This window comes from Canis lupus, chromosome 3 (genome assembly GCF_048164855.1).
Source record: "Canis lupus baileyi chromosome 3, mCanLup2.hap1, whole genome shotgun sequence".
Taxonomy (NCBI): Eukaryota; Metazoa; Chordata; class Mammalia; order Carnivora; family Canidae; genus Canis; species Canis lupus.
Genome location: NC_132840.1, coordinates 84,705,896 through 84,720,222, shown reverse-complemented (window position 1 = coordinate 84,720,222; position 14,327 = coordinate 84,705,896). Strand labels below are relative to the sequence as shown.

General features: G+C 46.9%; 1 long non-coding RNA gene and 1 pseudogene across 1 annotated transcript; one reads left to right on the top strand and one right to left on the bottom strand.

Annotated features, from left to right (window-relative positions):
• Nucleotides 1-127: 127 nt before the first annotated feature.
• On the bottom strand, nucleotides 128-5,251 carry LOC140631245 (uncharacterized). The gene is made up of 2 exons (XR_012028875.1): nucleotides 4,060-5,251; nucleotides 128-1,244 (listed from the first exon to the last, which is right to left on the bottom strand). It is a non-coding gene; the product is annotated as an uncharacterized lncRNA (long non-coding RNA).
• Nucleotides 5,252-7,644: 2,393 nt separating this feature from the next.
• LOC140626125 (small ribosomal subunit protein eS24-like) lies at nucleotides 7,645-12,694 on the top strand (annotated as a pseudogene).
• Nucleotides 12,695-14,327: the final 1,633 nt, after the last annotated feature.

Here is a 14,327-nt window from a genome sequence, read left to right as displayed (position 1 = left end):
CCTCCGGCCAGGGAGGGGCTCAGGGACTGGTGGGCAACAGGAAAATCTGCTCCCACTTCTTCCAAGAGTTTTCTCTCATTCCAACCTCGACCAGGTGTCATGGAGGGCACTGTGGCGGAAGGCTGAGTCCGGGTCAGTGGGGACAAGACCATCAAGCCATGAGTCCCCAGCTAGTTCTGAAGAGCCCTGTTTCAGGCACTGGTCCCCAAGACGCTCTGTACCTCTCCATAAAATCCACTTGTCTCTCTGACAAGGAAGAAATGCAAGAAGAGGAAGGGAGGTTTTCCTAGACTCTCCTAATACCTAGAAAGTCTTTCCAGAACCAAAAGCCTCCACGTTGAGTTTGCAAGAAGAGAGGACAGGTCAGGGGGTATGCAATGATTTGACGCACAAAGCGAGGTGGGGTGGAGGAATTTTGGGATTTTTTTTAGGGACGTGGCTGCTCAACTGAGCAACTCCATTGTTGTAGGAAAGAGATGCTCGGCCTGGTCTATGGGTCAAGAGCACTTTTTGCCCGTTATCTTCTCCCCATAAAGGACCCACTCTTCCAACAGCTCTGTGGGGGCCTTGGAGCAGGAAGGCTGCCCAGATACCCATAAACCTCCTGGGCCCCTCTTCGATTTGAGATGTACGGCACTGAAATTCATTATGTGAATGAGTAAGAGATGGGTGTGTATGCTCTGCAAATGCAAGGGAGTGTGTGCGTACGGGAGGATTGTATGTGAGAGAGGGGGATCCAAATTTACAAAGGCCCTGTGTGTTTGAATGTTTCAAGAAAACCTATAATTAAAGGAAAACTCAGACAAACCAAGGACAATCATAGTTGCTTATTTAGGGCAAGCAATTGTTTTCCTACACCCAGCAGTTCTGATGATGGGTTATGAGGTTTCCAAAGACATTTTACTTTCACTCCGGTGGATGGGGTTTGGTAAGGACTGTAGCATGTCCATCAAGGTGGCGGGCTCGGGGAGAGGAAGGCCTTCTCCACCTGTGTGTTCTCTTCCCCTTCTCAGTCAGGGCCCGGCTGTTCTCACCACTGGGCACAGAAACCAGCCATGTGGACTTTCTCAAAGGCATGGGCACATGGGCATGCACTGAGCACTTACTCTGTGCTGAGCACCACACCAAGACTTTTATGTGCATTATCTTATTTCATGCTTGTCTCTGCCCTCTTGGAGGCTGCAGTCACGTCCAATCATTTCTGCCAGGGGTTCACAAGTAGGATTCGAGTATCTAGGGATATGCTGCAAGAGATTACAAAGAGCATTCCAGTAAAAGTCAGAACTCAGCATCAGACCCCATTTCCATCACTAATCGGATTCTCTGACTTAATTTTGTCAGCTGTCAAAAGAGGAGGGATTATCCTAAATCAGAGGTCTCCTCTCAGAGGACTGACTTAGAAATTTCGGGTCTATATGATATCTAAGATCACTTCCAGGTCAAATGTTGCATGACTGTGTGAAACCTCTGGAAGACAACTTTGCATGATGACTGAGAGCCTAGGCTCAGAGGACCCAGATGTGCATCCTTGATCTACCCACCTCAGTTCTGCGATCTTGGGTAAATGACTGTGCCTCCCTAAGCCTAGGCTCCTTCATTATTACGGTTGGGATCATACCACCCATCTCCTGTAGTTACTATGAAGATTAAATAAGCTAACACTTAAAAAGCATGTAGACATGCTTGGTACATAAAAAATGTTTATTGGGGTGTTTGGGTGCCTCAGTTGGTTGAACGTCCAACTCTTGGTTTTGGCTCAGGTCACAAACTCAGGTGCTGTGATGGAGCCCCACATGGGCTCTGTGCTGAGCAGAGAGTCTGCTTCCCCTGCCATCTCTCTCTGCCCCTCATGCATTCTCTCTCTCAAATAAATAAATAAATCTACTTAAAATGATTTCTTAAATATTATCTAATAGTTAATGTTGTCATTAGCTATCATCATCATCATCATCATCATTATTATTACTAAGCCTTGCTTGGCCCTCCTGACCACTGCCATCATCACCTTCTGAAGTCTTCTGGCATTCCTAAAAGGAAAGGGATGGAAATGAAAGGGAACAACCTCTCTGGGCCCTGCTCAGAAACTTCCATGTGGCTAAGTGGTCTAGCACCTGCCTTCGGCCCAGGGCGTGGTCCTGGAGTCCCAGGATCCAGTCCCGCATCGGGCTCCCTGCGTGGAGCCTGCTTCTCCCTCTGCCTGTGTCTCTGCCTCTGTGTGTGTGTGTGTGCGTGTGTGTCTCTCATGAATAAATAAATAAAATCTTAAAAAAAAAAGAAAGAAAGAAAAGAAAAGAAACTTCCAATGTCACTCTGGCCAACCCACTTCCATATTAGGACTCTGCTACTGCCACCCTTTTGCTTCTCCCTGTCCACCACCATCTTAATTAAGATCCTTGAGAAATAAAAAGCAGCTCCTTCCCCCAAAAGAAAGACAGGGGGCCTAGTTCATGTTGTCAAACCTAAATACTTTGGCTCGGCCAGTTAAGCCCTTTCCCAACTAGGCACTCCTCTTCCTGTCCTTCTGGTCTCCACCCAGGTTTGCTACCTCCTCAGAGAGACCTTCCTAGGCCACCTGACCTAAGAAGCCGCAAATCATAATCATGATCCCATGTTTTATTTTCTCCATTTACTTCTACTTAAACCTGTATTATTCAGTTGGGTCTTTACTTTTGTATTGAATGTCCTTCCCCACACCCCAAGTAGAATGAGAGCTGGACTCACTATTATATCCCCCAGGGCCTGGCACAGTGCTTGGCAAATGGGAGCTGTCCTCTCAGAGTAGAGGAAGACATTGACTCAACCCTAAACCCAGCTTCGTCACTCAGTCTACAGAGCTCTGGATGAGATGCTTCGTCTCTGAAATGGAGATGGATAAGACTATCTTTTAGGAGGTTTTGGAGGGCCTGACACACTGCTCCTATAGTTATTAAATGTCTTCTCTGATGGAAACCTTCACCCAGTGCCCAAGGAGGCCCCAACCCACTTATTTCCTGGTTGAGGCAGCTGAGGTCCAGAGGGACAGTTACTTGTCTAAGGCCACCCGGTAGCTGCTCTGCTTGTGCCATAAACGAGTTTTCTCTTTACCCTTTACATGAAAACCTGGCTCTAGCTAAGTTGACTGGCTTGGCTTCTTCTGCTCAAGGCTGTTGCTTCGCATAAACCATTCTTCTGTCTAGGATATCCTCTCAGCCTCCTTGATGTCTGAGTATTTCACTCTCACCTCCACTAGGAAGCCACCTAATTTAACTCACACAGTGTAGCTTTGCTCCTTGTTTCTCAATTCTTTCAGTGTGTTCTTATTCCATTTCTAGCATAAGAATATTCCATTTGAAGGATGCCTGGGTGGCTCAATGGTTGAGTGTCTGTCTTAGGCTCAGGGCATGATTCCGGGGTCCCAGGATCGAGTCTCGCATCAGGCTCCCTGCAAGGAGGCTGCTTCTCCCTCTGCCTGTGTCTCTGCCTCTCTCTGTGTCTCTCCTGAGTAAATAAATAAAATCTTTAAAAAAAAAAAAAGAATATTCCATTTGAACTTGCCATTGGTTAAATGTTAAATCCTTTAACATGTGGCTCTAGCCACATTGGACTAGACTACAAACTCACCAAAACTAGGGCTTCCTTTACTTTGATATCAGCCTCTGTGACAGTCCCCAGAATAGAGGTTGACTGCTTGGCTGAGCCAGGTGGGTACGGTAGGTTCCATGTAGAAAATCAGCCCAAAAGGATAATGCACTGAGGCCAAAAGGAGGCAGCCGCAAGGATTTGGTTTGGAGACTTCGACTTCACTTCTTTCAGATGGTGATTATTCAATATGAGGACCTACCTGCCTAGAAAATCAAGTATCCTGGAGCATCTCCCCAAATGGGAGGAAAAAACTAAGGAGAAAAGAGTGGGTAGACAAAGAAATAAGAAATAAGCTCTAAGATCTAGGCAAGATTTTAATGGGGAAGGAAGTGACTGAAGGAAGCCTTCCCATTCCTCAAATCGGAGAGTATTAATTCATTGGTTTACCATGTTAGGACTTAGATTAGGTTGTCACAGAAAATAGATTTAAGAACTTACCATTTTGTGTGCTTTAGGTCTTCATCATTCTTTGGCAAAGATCTCTTAAAGTCCCAGACGTGCTTAAGTGCTCTTCACAGAAACTGTGCCACAGAGCTGGGCAAAGCATACAACATGTAGAAAAGGCACGGGTTCAAGGAAGCCTCTTGGAAGACTCGGGGAGTGTTAAACCACTGAGCTGCATCATCCACTGGCTTCCACCAGTGCTGGATTCCTTGGCCAGTCTTCTCACAGATGTGGAGACAGCTGAAGCAGCTGGAGATTCATCTGAGGCCCCATGAATTATAACCCTGGGCCTGGGTCCATTCTTCTTTGCTCAGAGGAAATGTTTAACTCTATTTTTCCCCCCCTCTCAGCCACCCACTCTGATTTGTTCTCTGGGGCCAAGTATTTCATAGAAGTCCCTCTGGTACTTAAGTCCTGTATTTGTTCTCTTGCACTAGGAGGTTAGAACAAAGGGTCCTGACTTGGCTTGGAGAAACTCATCAAATCATAGTCCCAGATTGCCTCCCCCTCGTACCCTGAATCCCCCCTTATACAGTTTTAAGTAACAGCCACGGCCCTTAGATCTCAGGCTTCTCAATTTAATAATTCATTTTATAGATTTACACACGCACACGCACACCAGTGTAAATTACTTTGGAGGTTTTGGCTGTTCAGGATACAGCGAGCGCTCAGGTTGGTGACGGAGGAACACCTAGAAGGGAGAAGAAATGAGTACTAAATTGTCTGCTCCTGTCTGGGGATTTAGAGAAAAGGTTTTTTTTCTGCCAAACAATCTTGTGTCCCCTCTGCTTCTCCCAGTATACCCTCTTCCTATCACCATCAGCATCCAGAATAGTAGCTTCAAGATCGAGCTTGAACTTGAGCCTCAGGCCATCTACACCAGCAGTAGTAAAGTACCACCTCTAGACTTCAGAATGTTAGACAAGGCTCCAAAATAAGACGTATCATTCCTCCCAGGTAGCTGTGTCTTCTTCCATCAGTGCGTTCTCCTTAATAAAAATACTTGAGGGGTGCCTGGGTGGCTCAATCAGTTGAGCATTGGACTCTTGGTTTCAGCTCAAGTCAGGATCTCAGAGTCAAAGGATCAAGCCTCAAGGGTCTGCTTGCAGTGCGGAATCTGCTTGAGATCCTCTCTGCCCCTCCCCACCTAAAATAAATAAATAAATCTAGGGGCGCCTGGGTAGCTCAGTCGGTTGAGCCTCTGATTCTTGATTTCAGATCAGGTCATGACCTCGGAGTGGTGAGATGGAGCCCTTCGACAGGCTACTCACTGAGCCTGGAGCCTGCTTGGGATTCCCTCTCTCCCTCTCCCTCTGCTCCTCCCCTGCTCGTGCTCTCTCTCTCTCTCTCTCTCTCTCTTTCTCCCTAATAAATAAATAATAAAATTACATAAATAAATCTTTAAAAAGTAAGAACACTTAATATATACAAAAGAGTACCTTATTTGTAAAATGAGTTCCTATATATTATCTGGCTTTATCCTCACAGTAGCACGCGGGGAGGGAGAATGGTGGGATGGGACTTATTATTATCTCCACTTTGGGCAAGTAAAAGTGCTGAGGGGATAGACAGAGGTCATGAGGTTAGTGAGTAGCGAAAGGAAGAGTGAAACACGCTCCTGGCACTAAGTCCCAGCCCAGCCCGTTCACCCTGGACCTCACCCAGCCTCCTGGCTTCCAGCGAGACCCGCCGCCTTCTAGTGTGCACAGGCCCCTCCTCACCCCCATCGGGGCACGGCCCTCCCGGCCCGTCACAAACTCCCACCACCCACGGTTCTCTCTTCATCTTCCTCCCATACACACTCCACACACTCCTGGCCCCCGTGCTCACAGGCCAGTTTAAACAGGATGTGTAAGAACACAGTGACTCGCCCGGAAGCCGAGCCCGACTCTGGCTCAGCAATGAACCGGGTGGCCCCTGTGTGGCTGGTCTACCGTCTTTGGAGCCTTTACAAAAAGCCACGGAGAAGACTCGTAGCAGAGGAGTATCATTTAATTTGTCTTAAGAAAAAAAAAATTTGTCTTAAGAGAACATTTTTTTTTCTGTTGTATGCATTTTCACTCCCTCCCCGCTACGCTATGGGACCAAGGGGACTCGACTCATTGCAAGTCAGCAGAGATCACAGTTTGCTCAAAGGTGATTCTTAACCACCTGCGGAGATGTCATAAGTCCTGCGAGACCTCATCCCTGAAAAATACCCAGGCATGGAAACACATTCAAGATCTGGCTCATAACTTGGGGAGATTTGTGCTCTCAGAAGCCCATTCTCCAGTCCCCGGGCCATGCCAAGCCAGTCCTGCCCTTGCCTAACCAGGAAGAGGCCTCTCCTCACACATGTTGTTAAAAAAAACTAAAAACCAGATATGGCTGCTCCGGGACCTGAGCCTAAAACACCAGCCCTTATATGACTGAGAGATCAGGAACATGCAACGGTCAAGCTGACTGCCCAAAATTGCAGATCCTCAGGCCAGGGCTCAGCCCCAGCTCCGTTTGATCTTGGGTTATTTGGGCATGCTAGTTAAATGACCCGGTCTGTCTCTGGGAACTTTGAATTCCCTACTCATGAAAGGGCAAGAATATTCTTATTATCATCAGAAGGACACAATGAGCCCACAGAGTAAATAGCATTACTTGGGTCTCTTGTAATTAGAAAGTATGATACAGTTCTCACTTCCAGAGTTTGCAATTTCTTTGATTTGTTCTGCCAAAAAAAGAAAAAGAAAAACTAAGTTGAGCTGCAGGCTCTGGTTCTCTCCATGTAGGTAAAATTAGTGGGTAGGCCCACAGCCTGTGGAAACCTGAGGCAGCCAACCCTTCCTGTGGGCACTCGAATCTCCTCCAAACAGTCTTGCCCCCTCCCCTCCACCTGCTACACCCCCTGTCTTCCCCACCTCACCCTGCTTTCTGCCCTCTCCCCAATTCTTCTCCTATATCCCCACTCCCCTTCCTCAAAATCTGCTGCTGCTTGTGTCTGAATTTGCACTCAGGTGAAAACAACCCATAACAGCTTTAAAATGCTTCCCATTCGCATACATTTACACCTTAAAAGTATCAATGTTTTTTTCAAAACACAGTCCCCATGGTGGAATTTCAGACAGAGCCCACACGGCAGGGTCCTGAAGAGGGAGGAGGAAGAAAGGAGTTCCTCGGTTAAGGTTGTGCAGGTTGTACATAGTCCAACACTAAGGCGTATAATTCTTGCAAACAAGAATCAAATCACCAGCACAGTAACAGATTGCATCTCTCCACCCTGCTCTCACCCAACAGGTTGGGAGGATTCCTACTAAATCTCCCACGATGGGAGGATTTCCACTCAGTAGGCTACTGCCCTCAAATTTTTTAACTGGCTTCCCATTTACAAATGCTCTGTGGAAGGCCTCCCTCATCTCTCCCCATCTCGTGTTAACCCGGTCAGTGCACATTGTCTAATGTCAGGCTTCATGCATACGTTTTCACTCTGGAAGCAAAGTGAGTGGGCAATAGGCAGTGAGCCGTGGACATCATCGTGGTCAGCCAAGGTGAGAGCAGAGCAGTGAGCCCAGAGGGCAGGGATTTCCCACTGAGGGTCCACAACGTGATATGCATGAGGCTAATAGGTCTGAGTTTTCTCTGCTCCTCAAGAACATCAGAAATTTAGGGGCAGAAAACTCTGGTATTCAACTACAGAAGAACATCAAACTAGACCTTGACCCAGAGCGGTGGTAGGAGAAAAGCTGCTTCGGGCTCTCCAGGCTCAGACCCACCTCCCACCTGAGCGGGAGCTTGGAGCCCAAGGCATCCAACAGACCCCACTCTTCTCCCACCTTGGGCTCCAAAGCTCTGCTGAGAAGCCACAAGTTACCTCCTTTATAAAGGCCTGCCCTTGCTGCCTCCTTCCTGCACCCCATGCAGCCTCCTTGTCGCTGTTGAGAGCCCAGAGGTGATGGGGCTCCGTAATGTCACTTCTTAGCCAACCTGACAGGAACAGCCCCGCCACTCGTCCAATATGTTCAAGCTGTGGTTGATGAAATTCCAAACATCAAGTTACTCCGAGTAAATATTTCTCTCTTTCTCCCCTTTTTCTCTCTGAGCTACACAGGAATCTCCCCCTCCCCCTCAAGACATCACACCCTGACATTTTGAATCAGCCCACAGACCAACTAGAAGACTCCTAGATTACAGAGCTCCACTGAGTGGAAATCACTACATTTCCTAAAGGAAACCCAAGAGTGCTGGTTGTTTCTGGAAGGGGCCCAGATATGGGAGACGAGACAGCAAGATTAGTCTTGCTGCCCCATTAGACGGGCAGATTTCACCTGTGCTCTTGGAAGTGTGAAAAGAGAAAAGTAGAGGAATGGGGAAACTGAAAAGATGAATAGAAATTTAAAGAAAACACCTAATTTCACATATATTCATCCAGCGGTGTGCATTCTCACTCACAGCTTCAACTACCCATCTCAGCATCTGGCTCCCGATTGTACACTCCTCGTCCCCATCACTGCTGAGCTTCCGTGACATCCCAGGGAGTCCCCAACAGACCCAGAACTAAACTTATTGGTCCCTCCTCTGCCTATGCCCTACACAACATACTCGTGTGCGCATACCTTCGTCTTCCTGTTTTCCCCAGCTTGGCCAATAGCATCTCTACCCACCTCCCCCCTCAACTAGTCAGCCTTCCGCCCTCCCCACCCTGGCCTCCGCACCCATCCTGCCACATCCCCACAGGGCAAACTCCAAGAGGTCCCAGCGCATTCCTCTCCATCACCACCACCACTTCCTTAGCCCAGGCCCACACCATCTCTGGAAAGCTTGTCCTGACAGGTCTCCACCTCTCCAATCCCTCTCTTCACCTAGTCTACGGTCTACGTAATTGCTAGAACCGTCCCTTCTAAAAGACAAATGCAGTCATGTTACTTCCCTGCTTAAGTGTTTAGTGAGTCTTCATCACCCTGTGGAAGAAGGTTTTCAGCACCCAGGGTGACCAACACTCACCCTCACACACCAGCCCAGCCGACTGTTCCAGCTTCCCTGCCTGCCACTCCTGGGCAGCACCGTACACTCCAAACCTGCAAAACTCACTTCCCCAAAGGCAAAAGGTGTGTGTGTGTGTGTGTGTGTGTAGAAGAGAAAGTGATCATGGCTTGAAGCTCGGCCGCCATCATAAACAACGCACTAACTATCCAGACCAGCAAGTTCATGATCAACTGAGTACAGAAACAAACAGTCATTGATGTTGATCACCCCAGAAAGGCAACAGCACCCAAGACAGAAATTTGGGGGAAAACTAGCAAAATGTACAAGACCACCCTGGATGCCATCTTTGTATTTGGATTCAGAACCCATTTTGGTGGTGGCAAGACAACTGGCTCTGGCATGATTTACGATTCCTTGGGGTATGCAAAGGAAGATGAACCCAAACATAGACTTGCAAGACATGGCCTGTATGAGAAGAAAAAGACATCAAGAAAACAGTGAGACGAGCACAAGACCAGAAGGAAGAAAGTCAGAGGCCTGCAAAGGCCGATACGGGTGCTGGCAAATTGTGAGCCAGAGGTGGGACCAGCAGAAGGAGTAGAGGGTCTGCAGTGACTTTATCTGTGGTGACGGTGCAGATTCTTCATGGGAGGATTAATAAACTAAGACCTTTAAGAGAGAGAGAGCTTGAGGGTGAGTGGGTGACACAGGTCTGTTCTACAGCAGGGCAGTGGGATTAGATGTGACATAGAGAGAACGCTGGGATGAGAACGCACATTTTAGTCCTGAATCTCCTGTCAACTAATGTGTCTCTGGGAAGACGACCTCGGTGCAGATCCCAATTTCCCCACCTGGTAGTGAGAAGTTAGAGAAAGGATCTCCTACGCTCCACCCCTCATGTCTGTGTCCCTTCAGAACCGGTAGTGCCAATGAATTTGATGAGACTCCAGACAGAGCAGACTGCAAGGAAGAATGTTCCAGAAAGAAAGAAAGAACGAGCAAATAACTCTGTAACCTCAGGAAGGGGCATCGGTAGACAGATGCACAATCTGCTTCTAGGCCTAGAGCTGAAAGAAAAAATAAACTGGATTTTTAAAAATCCGGAATCAAAAGGATGCTCATTTCCTCCTCTATTCAAGAACGCTTGAAAAATAGAATGAATGAGGCCTTAAAGTTCTCGTCTCCCACCCAGTTCTGGGATCCTCTTTTAACTCTCCTGCAGGTGCTCCCTCTTGTTGCTTGGACACTTCCAAAGACCAGAAAGCTCTACTTCTGCAAAGTCCTGCAGAGATGTATGCAGGAAGAGGTACCAGGGTATTGCCTGGGAGCCCCGGCATGTGTCCCTGACCCCAGATTTCCCCCTCGCGCTAGAGTCGCAGTGTCTGGAAGTCTACCATTAGTTGTTTATTTCTGGTGGTGTCTTAAAATTCAAACACTCTTGGTGGCACCTGCTATCAAACCAAAGTGTTCATGACTTAGAGAATCCCCTTCCGTTGGTGAGAGCAGAAGGTCCTGGGCAATTCTAAAAGGGAGACACTGAGGACGAGGGGCAACGACGCCAAGACAAACCTCAGATACTTGACATTTATTCTGCTAGTCCCGGTGGGAATGCACGGTGAGGATGACCATGGTGATGACGATGATGATGATGATGATGATGATGATGATGATGATGATAGAAACGAACCTGGTATGTGCCAAGCACTCTTCTTAGTGCTTCACATTCCAACTCGTTGGGAACAAATTCCTACAAGGTGGATGGTTTTTACAGCAAGTCTCTCGAAATAAAGACCTCGAATAAGCACCTTATCTCCTCTGAGAAATTACCCTCGTCCGAAGATCCTAGCTCCCTTCTTTCATCCCGCTTCCCTTCCCTCTAAAACACGGAGAAGGGGTGCAGCTTTGCAAGTTAATACAATAAATATATTTGTGTGTGTGTGCGCGCGCTTGCGCGCGCGCGCGTGTCCCTGTTACCAGATGCGGTTCCCTAAACCCATTGTTCAGAGAGACTTTAGAGCCTCCGAGGAGCAGCCAGAAAAGGCGTATGTGACGAGACTCCCATCTAGTGGTTAGAGTCAATAATAAAGGGTGGGAAGAAACCTAATGTTTGCTTTACTCTTTGACTGGATGTGCAGAAACCAAACCACCCTCACCACGAAGGTGGTCCCAGGCCCCGGAGACATCGCAACGTGGCCAGCTCTCCCACTGTCGCCTGACAATTTGAGTGGAGAGACACTGGGCCGAGGAAGACCAGAGATCAAGGTGAGAAAAGAACAGTGGGGAGGAGAGAAGCACGCGTCATGTTAGAGACAACCTCACGACACCTCCTCCAGCCTTCCCCAGTGGCTGGCTGTAAGGGACATGATAACCACTCAGCTTCTTATTCGTGCAATTTCTGAAGAATTGCTGTCTCGGGCTCTCGTGGCATGAGAGAGATTCCTAACTTTTGAAACAGTTGCTCTGAAAGGTGGAAGAGGATAAATATCAAGTTGCAACAGTGCCACTCGCTGGCCATAATGCGGGAAGGCAAGCACGACCTAGCCGCCGTCCTCACAAGGTCCCTTGGGCAACCTTGAATGTTGGGTGCCCAACACTGAACCCAGTAATCTGGCAATTAGGTCACTGAAAATACAAACGGCAGAAACAAAAAGGCTTATTTGTTGGCTTCTTGGTGTATTAAGATCCATTAAAATCTGGTCAGCAAGCAAGTCAGTGTTGACGTCACACTAAGTTTGTGTAGACTCGTTCTCAGAGACAGAGGTAACAGGACTGGGAGCACATCCGTTGAACCCGTATCTGTAAGCACCCAGAACGGCCAGATCAAGGTAGGAAAAGCATTCCGAGTAGCTAGCCCTGACAGAAGCCAGGAAATTGAAGTTAACGTGGCCTCAAGAATATGAATTAGTGGTTTCCCAAATACCAGGTGACGTTCCAAAGGTTCCAAAAGACAGAACATTGAGAACTAAGAAAGAATTAGATAAAAACACATAAGAATCCTTGCATACATGCTGGGGGCAACCACAACAACTTGAGGGTCAAAGGGAGTGTAGGGTGAATTGTCAGCACAAAAGTGATGTCAAAAGCCAAACAGAATCTTTCTGGGATGGGTGGATGGGTGCTCAGTAGTGTGACAGATAAAGACCAGGGAATCCTTTCTTTCTCTGTTATAGGCACACAGAGTTATGGCAATTACACAATAGCCAGAATTCTAGAAAAGAGACACAAATTGTGGCCAAAAAAAATTGTATTATTTTGTTTAGAAAGAAAGAACTGTTTATATTTAAGTACTATAACAGGCTCCTGAGAAAAGCTGTTTGTTCCCTTTTGGGGATCTTTAAAAGATAAATCCTAGAATCCCTTCCAGCTCTGTAATGCCATGATTTAATCCTTGGTTCTAAATGAAGGAACACTAACTCAGTGCAGGACACTAACACCAGAGAATAATCTATTTAATTGGTAGTCTACAAATGTGACCTTGGTTAAAACCGATGTCTCCACTACTTATTAACCAAGTGACCCTAAGCAACTTACCTCACGTCTCTCAACCTATTTACGTGTGGGATGCCTTTTTCAGAGGTCTATCATGATGATAGAGTGGGATACTGTTTGTGAGCTGTTCGGCACCGTGCCCGGCCCACAGCAAGCACTCTCAAAATTGGAAGCTTCCATTTACTGAGGAGTAAGTGAAAAATTACAACGAGCCTTTAGAACAAGGCCTGACCCAGAGTAAGCACTCAATTTTAATGAAAAGGTATGAATTACAAATGAAATTTGAAAATGATACAGCTTATCTTCATACAGGGGGTACCATAGTATTCAGGAAAAATCTCACCACTAACTACGTGTCTTTCGGCAAGTCACTAAAACCTCCGCCTTTCTGTTTCATCCCTGCAAGATGGGAGTGTAAGTGGATTAGATGACCAGTTATGTGTCTTCCACTCTGGTTCTAGAAGGAGGTTCCAGAGAATACCAGACCTCAGCATACACAATAACTGTATAATATATACTCTATAAAAACTCCAGTTGTGAACTAAGACATAACCAGTGATCGACAGTATAATTAAAAACTTAAAAGTCACAATAGACCTACAGTATAAAAGTACCACAAATATAAAAGTCCTTGAATTATTCAAGGACTGATTAAATAATGAATAACTGCTAGATACAGAATCAATCACCTAGGTCTTTGACTTTCAACTTTCCTACAATTTCCTTTATATTCCCACCAAGAAATTATTTTGAGCCTCTCATTCCGTAACAATCACAGACTGACTTTAAATAATCCCGTATGGCAAGTGTGAGGACTGCAAGCTAATGCTGTTTTACTGTAATTCGGGAGTCGACACGCATTTCCTACAAAGGACCAGACAGTATATATATTTTCGGCTCACTCAACCCTGCCCTTACAGTACAAGAACAGCCCATGTGTAAATGAATGGCTGACTGCATTCCAATAAATCAGTAATTGTGGACGCTGAAATTTGAATTTCATACTGTTTTCAAGCATCACGGAATTTTTTTTTTCATTTTTTCCAACCATTTAAAAAATGTTAACGCCATTCATAGCTTGTGGGCCCTACAGAAAGGGGTAGTGTAGGATTCAGCCGATGGGCCCAAGTCTGCTGCCACCCCCTGCTGTAATTACATACTTTGGGAAAGAATGTGATAATGTAGGGAATCCAGAATTAGCAGAACACCCCTCTGGGATTTTCGCCGGTCGGTCGGTTGGTTGGTATTTGTTTTGTTGTACTGTTTTCATCTACCATTTTCCTAAGGGCTTTCACCACACACCAGGGACCCTAAGTGGGTCCCCGGGGCTAGGGCGCGCACTGGGTTTCAGCATAACTAAGGCAAGCCTGACACCTTGAGGTCACTCGGCAAGTGGCAGGTGCCACCCTGGAAGTTAAGGAGCAAGGCGCATCTCTCTCCTGGGTATGAATCCAGGAGGGGGCAGCCCTGCAGACTCACCCAGCAGTGAGCCAGCCAGCAGCTGTTGTTATTGTTGAGATGGGGCAGGATAAAGTCCCCAGATCACTGTCTGACTTCTCTCTCCAAAGGGCTGTCTTTAGGGGCATTACATTCTATTGAAAAAATAAATAATTTCCAGAGCGCCTTCCCAACGGAGACCAGAGGGCTCGACGGACATTCAAGACTCTCTGGTCTGGAAAAGTCTCCGGCCTGCACTTATTAATATATTCCGGAGGAGAGAAAGGGGTATGGAGCGCGACGGCCCCATCCCTCTCCTGTCAGATGATTATTACAGAGTTTGAAAAAGAAGGGAAATGCATAGGACATAACTGCTCCCGAGA